The following is a 6,352-nucleotide window of genomic DNA, read 5'->3' on the forward strand; positions in this document are numbered from 1 at the left end:
GATTGTATGTAAATTTTAGGGATTTCAAACTCCTTTTAGTTTTTTTATATTAGGTTTTGTAATCATTGGGAAAAGGGGGAGTCGGGGCATTTTTAACTGAGTGTTGTGTCCCAATCCATAAGTCATTTCATACAAAAATATAGCCCATTATGTTTGATAAATCACTTTATAATCATCTATGGTTGTAAGGTCAGCTTTTTGTAAATGGGCAAAAAAATAGCTTGTTTGACTCGGGTAAAAATCCCCCCGCATGTTCTCTTGAGAATTTAATTAGGGTTTGTTATTCTCTTTAAAATTTTTGGATCCTACGTCATTTGCATCTTTAACATGTTTCAAACATGCATATCCATTTTGAAAACATGTTTAGAAAAAAACTCTTTCTTTTAAAATTCCTATCTATTAGGGTTAAACTAGTGGAATTTCCCAAACTTGAATAACAAAAATTTTGCGTTCATTTGTGGTGTGTGAATAAATTTTCTATACTTACATATGTTATTGTTTTAAATTTTTTCCGTACTTAAACTCTAAATTTTGTATTTTGTTGTGATCTATTTGCCTATTTTGTTTGCAGGATGAAGGGAGAGCAAAAAAAACAAAGTTTTGATTTAAGAAAAAATATACATCTAAAATGGAAATGCACAATGCTCAAATGTGGAGTGCGATAATTCCAAAGAGCGTCTGTAATTTTTGGGGATTTGAAACTCCTTTTAGTTTTTATATATTAGATATTTCAATCGCCGGGAAAAGGGGGAGGCAGGGAATTTTTAACTAAGTGTTGACTCCCAATCCAAAAGTCATTTCTTAAAAAAATATAGCCCATTACGCATGATAAATCAGTTTAGAATCATCTATGGTTGTTAGGTCTGGTATTTATAAATGGGAAAAATAATGGCTTGTTTGACTCAGGTAATTATCCCACAACTCGTTTACTTGAAAATTTAATGAGTGTTTGTTACTCTCTTTAAAAAGTTTGGATCCATAGGTCATTTGCATCTTTCACAAGTTTCAACCATGCATATTCATTTTTAAAACATGGGTAGAAGAAAACTCTTTCTTATAAAATTTCTAGCTATTACGGTTGAACAAGTGGAATTTCCCAAACTTGGATAACAAAACTTTTGTGTTCATTTGTGGTGTGTGAATAAATTTTATTTACTTACATTTCTTATTGTCACACATAAACTTTAAATTTTTCATTTTGTTGTGATCTATTTGCCTTTTTGTTTACGGGATGGAAGGAGAGCGAAAACTCAAAGTTTTAATTTAAGAAAAAGTATACATCTAAAATTGAAATGCACAATGAAAAAATTTAGACAACAATAATTCCAAACAGTGTATGTAATTTTTAGGGATAGTAAACTCCTTTTAGTTTTTATATAATAGGTTTTGTAATCGTCGGTAAAAGTAGGAGTCGGGGGATTTTTAACTGAGTGTTGACTCCCAATCCATATGTCATTTCTTACAAAAATATAGCCCGTTATGAATGATAAATGACCTTACAATCATCAAGGGTAGTTAGGTCAGCTTTTAGGTAATGGGAAAAAAATGGCTTGTTTGACTCGGGTAAATATCCCACCGCACATTCATTTGACAATTTAATGAAGGTTTTTTAATCTCTTTAAAAAGTTTGGATCCATAGGTCATTTGCATCTTTAACATGTTTCAAGCATGCATAACAATTTTTGAAACATGTGTTGAAAAAATCTCTTTCTTATAAAATTCCAAGCTATTAGGGTTGAACAAGTGGAATTTCCCAAACTTAAATAACAAAATTTTTATGTACATTTGTGGTATGTGAATAAATTTTCTTTCCTTACATATGTTATTGTTTTAAATTTTTTCCATACTTAAACTCTAAAATTTTGTTTTTGTTGTGATCTATTTGCCTTTTTTGTTTACAGGATGAAGGGAGAGCGAAAACTCAAAGTTTTGATTTAAGAAAAAAAATTCATTTAAAATGGAAATGCACAATGCACAAATATAAACAGAGATAATTCCAAAGATTGTATGTAAATTTTAAGGAGTGTAAACTCCTTTTAGATTTATTTATTAGGTTTTTCGATCGTCGGGAAAAGGGGGAGTCAGGGCATTTTTAACTAAGTTTTGAGTTCCAATCCATATGGCATTTCATACAAAAATATAGACCGTTATATATGATAAATCACGTTACAATCATCTATGGTTGTAAGGTCAGCTTTTTGTAAATGGGGAAAAAATAGCTTGCTTGTCTCGGGTAAATATCCCACCGCATGTTCACTTGAGAATTTAATGAGGGTTTGTTAATCTCTTTAAAAAGTTTGGATCCATAGGTCATTTGCATCGTTCACATGTTTGAAGCATGCATATCCCTTTTTGAAACATGAGTTGAAAAAATCTCTTTCTTATAAAATTCCAAGCTAGTAGGATTGAACTAGTGGAATTTCCCAAACTTTAATAACAAAACTTTTGTTCATTTGTGGTGTGTGAATAAATTTTCTTTCCTTACATATGTTATTGTCTTAAATTTTTTCCACACATAAACTCTAAAATTTTCATTTTGTTGTGATCTAATTGTCCTTTTGTTTATGGGATGAAGGGAGAGCGAAAACTTAAAGTTTTAATTTAACAAGCAAGTATACATCTAAAATGGAAATGCATAATGCAAAAATGTGGAGAGCGATAATTCCGAAGAGTGTCTATAATTTTTAGGGATTGTAAACTCCTTTTAGTTTTTATTTTTTAGGTTTTGCAATCGCTGGGAAAAGGTGGTGGCAGGGGATTTTAACTGAGTGTTGACTCCCAATCCATAAGTCATTCCATACAAAAATATTGCCCGTTGCACATGATAATTCACTTTACAATCAACTATGGTTGATGGGTCAGATTTTTGTAAATGGGCAAAATAATGGCCTCTTTGACTCGAGTAAATATACCACTGCAAATTGACTTGAGGATTTAATAAGCGTTTGTTATTCTCTTCAAAAGGTTTGGATCCATAGGTCATTTGCATCTTTAACATGTTTCAAGCATGCATATCTATTTTTAAAACATGGGTAGAAGAAATCTCTTCTTCATAAAATCCCTAGCGATTAGGATTGAACTAGTGGAATTTCCCAAACTTGGATCAGAAAACTTTTGTGTTCATTTGTGGTGTGTGAATAAATTTTCTTTACTTATAATTTTTATCGTCTTAAATTTTTTCCACTAATAAGCTCTAAAATTTTCATTTTGTTGTGATGTATTTGCCTTTTTGTTTACTGGTGAAAGGGAGTGCGTAAACTCAAAGTTTTGATTTAAGAAAAAAGTATACATCTAAAATGGAAATGCACATTGCAAAAATGTAGAGAGTGATAATTCCAAATAGTGTCTGTAATTTTTAGGGATTGTAAACTCCTTTTAGATTTTATATATTATATTTTGCAATAGTCGGGAAATGGGGGAGGAGGTGGGGGATTTTTGACATAGTGTTGACTCCCAATCCATAAGTCATTTCTTAAGAAAATATAGCCCATTACACATGATAAATCACTTTAAAATCATCTATGGTTGTTATGTCAACTTTTTTTTAAATGGGAAAAATAATAGCTTTTTTGACTCAGGTAAATATCTCACCGCACGTTCACTTGAGAATTTAATTAGTGTTTGTTATTATCTTTAATAGGTTTTGATTCATATGTCATTTGCATCTTTTACATGTTTCAAAGATGCATATCTATTTTTAAAACATGTGTAAAAGAAATCTCTTTCTTATAAAATTCCAAGCTCTGAGGGTTGAACTAGTGGAATATGCCAAACGTGGATAACAAAACTTTTGTGTTCATTTGTGGTGTGTGAATACATTTTCATTACTTACATTTGTTATTGTTTTAAATTTTTTCCATTCATCAATTCTGAAATTTTCATTTTGTTGTAATCTAATTGCCTTTGTTTTACGAGATGAAGGAAGACCGAAAACTAAAAGTTTTGATTTAAGAAAAAAATATACATCTAAAATGGAAATGCAGAATGTACAAATGTAGAGAGAGATAATTCCAAAGAGTGTCTGTAATATTTAGGGATTGTAAACTACTTTGATTTTTTATATTTTAGGTTTCGCAATCGTCGGGAAAAGGGGAAGGCGGGGGATTTTTAATTGAGTGTTGACTCCCAATCTGTAAGTCATTTCTTACAAAAATATAACCCGTTGAGCATGATAAATCACTTTACAATCAACTATGGTTGTTAGGTCAGCTTTTTGTAAATGGGCAAAATAATGGCTTGTTTGACTCGGGTAAATATCCCACCTTAAATTGACTTGAGGATTTAATGAGTGTTTGTTATTCTCTTTAAAAGTTTTGGACCCAGAGGTCATTTGCATCTTTAACACGTTTCAAGCATGCATATCTCTTTTTAAAACATGGGTAGAAGAAATCTCTTTCGTATAAAATTCCTAGCTATTAGGGTTGAACTAGTGGAATTTCCCAAACACAGATAAGTAAACTTTTGTGTTCATTTCTGGTGTGTGAACAAACTTTCTTTACTTACATTTGTTATTTTTATAAATTTTTTCCACACATAAACTCTAATATTTTGATTTTGTTGTGATGTATTTGCCTTTTTATTTACGGGATGAAGGGAGAGCGAAAACTCAAAGTTTTGATTTTATAAAAAAGTTTACATCTAAAATGGAAATGCACAATGCAAAAATGTAGAGAGCGATAATTCCAAAGAATGTTTGTAACTTTTAGGGATTGTAAACTCCTTTTAGTTTTTATAAATTAGGTTTTGCAATCATCGGAAAAAGGGGAGGCGGGGGATTTTTAACTGAGTGTTGACTCCCAATCCGTAAGTCATTTCTTACAAAATTATATTCTGTTATGCTTGATAAAGCACTTTAGAATCATCTATGGTTGTTAGGTCAGCTTTTTGTAAATGGCAAAAATAATGGCTTGTTTGACTCGGGTAAATATCCCACCGCACGTTCACTTGTGAATTTAATGAGCGTTTGTTGTTCTCTTTAAGAGGTTCGGAGCCATAGGTCATTTGCATCTATAACATGTTTCAAGCATGCATATCCATTTTTAAAAGATGGGTAGAAGAAATCTCCTTCTTCTAAAATTCCTAGCTGTTAGGATTGAAGTAGTGGAATTTCCAAAACTTGGATAACAAAACTTTTGTGTTCATATGTGGTGTTTGAATAACTTTTCTTTACTTACATTTGTTGTTGTCTTAAATGTTTTCCACACATAAACTCTAAAAAATTTCGTTTTGTTGTGATCTTTTTGTCTTTTTGTTTACGGGATGAAGGGAGAGTGAAAACTCAAAGTTTTGATTGAAGAAAAAAGAATATATCTGAAATAGAAATGCACAAATGTAGAGAGAGATAATTCCAAAGAGTGTTTGTAATTTTTAGAGATTTTAAACTCCTTTTTGTTTTTATATATTAGGTTATGCAATCGTCAAGAAAAGGGGGAGTCGTAAGATTTTAAATTAAATGTTGGCTCCCAATCCATAAGTGATATCTTACAAAAATATAGCCCGTTATATATGATAAATCACTTTACAATCATCTATGGTTGTTTGGTCAGCTTTCTGTAAATAGGCAGAAGAATTGCTTGTTTGACTTAGGTAAATATCCCACCGCACGTTCACTTGAGAATTTAATGAGGGTTTCTTATTCTCTTTAGAAAGTTTGGATCCATATGTCATTTGGATCTTTAACATGTTTCAAGCATGCATATCCATTTTTAAAACATGTGTAGAAAAAATATCTTTATTATAAAATTCCAAGCTATAAGGGTTGAACAAGTGGAATTTCCTAAACTTGAATAACAAAATGTTGGTGTTCATTTGTGGTGTGCGAATAAATGTTTTTTACTTAAACTCTAAATTTTTCATTTTGTTGTGATCTATTTGCCTTTTTTGTTTACAGGATGAAGGGAGAGCGAAAACTCAAAGTTTTCATTTAATAAAAAAATATACATATAAAATGGAAATGCACAATGCACAACTGTAGAGAGAGTTTATTCCAAAAAGTGTCTTTAATTTTTAGGGATTGTAAACTCCTTTTAGTTTTTATATATAAGCTTTTGCAATCGTCGAGAAAAGGGGGAGGTGGGGGATTTTTAACTGTGTTGACTCCGATTCCATAAGTCATTTCTTAAAAAAATATAGCCCGTTTTGCATGATAAATCACTTTAGAATCATCTATGGTTCTTAGGTCAGATTTTTGTAAAAGGGAAAATTAATGGGTTGTTTGACTCGGGTAAATATCCCATTGCACGTTCACTTGAGAATTTAACGAGTGTTTTTTATTCTCTTTAAAAGGTTTGTATCCATAGGTCATTTGCATCTTTAACATGTTTCAAGCATGCGTATCAATTTCTTATAAAAT

This window comes from Aristolochia californica, unplaced genomic scaffold (genome assembly GCF_029961685.1).
Source record: "Aristolochia californica isolate CCGP_79_NKW_82.1479 unplaced genomic scaffold, dmAriCali1.0.hap1 SCAF_10, whole genome shotgun sequence".
Lineage (NCBI taxonomy): Eukaryota > Viridiplantae > Streptophyta > Magnoliopsida > Piperales > Aristolochiaceae > Aristolochia > Aristolochia californica.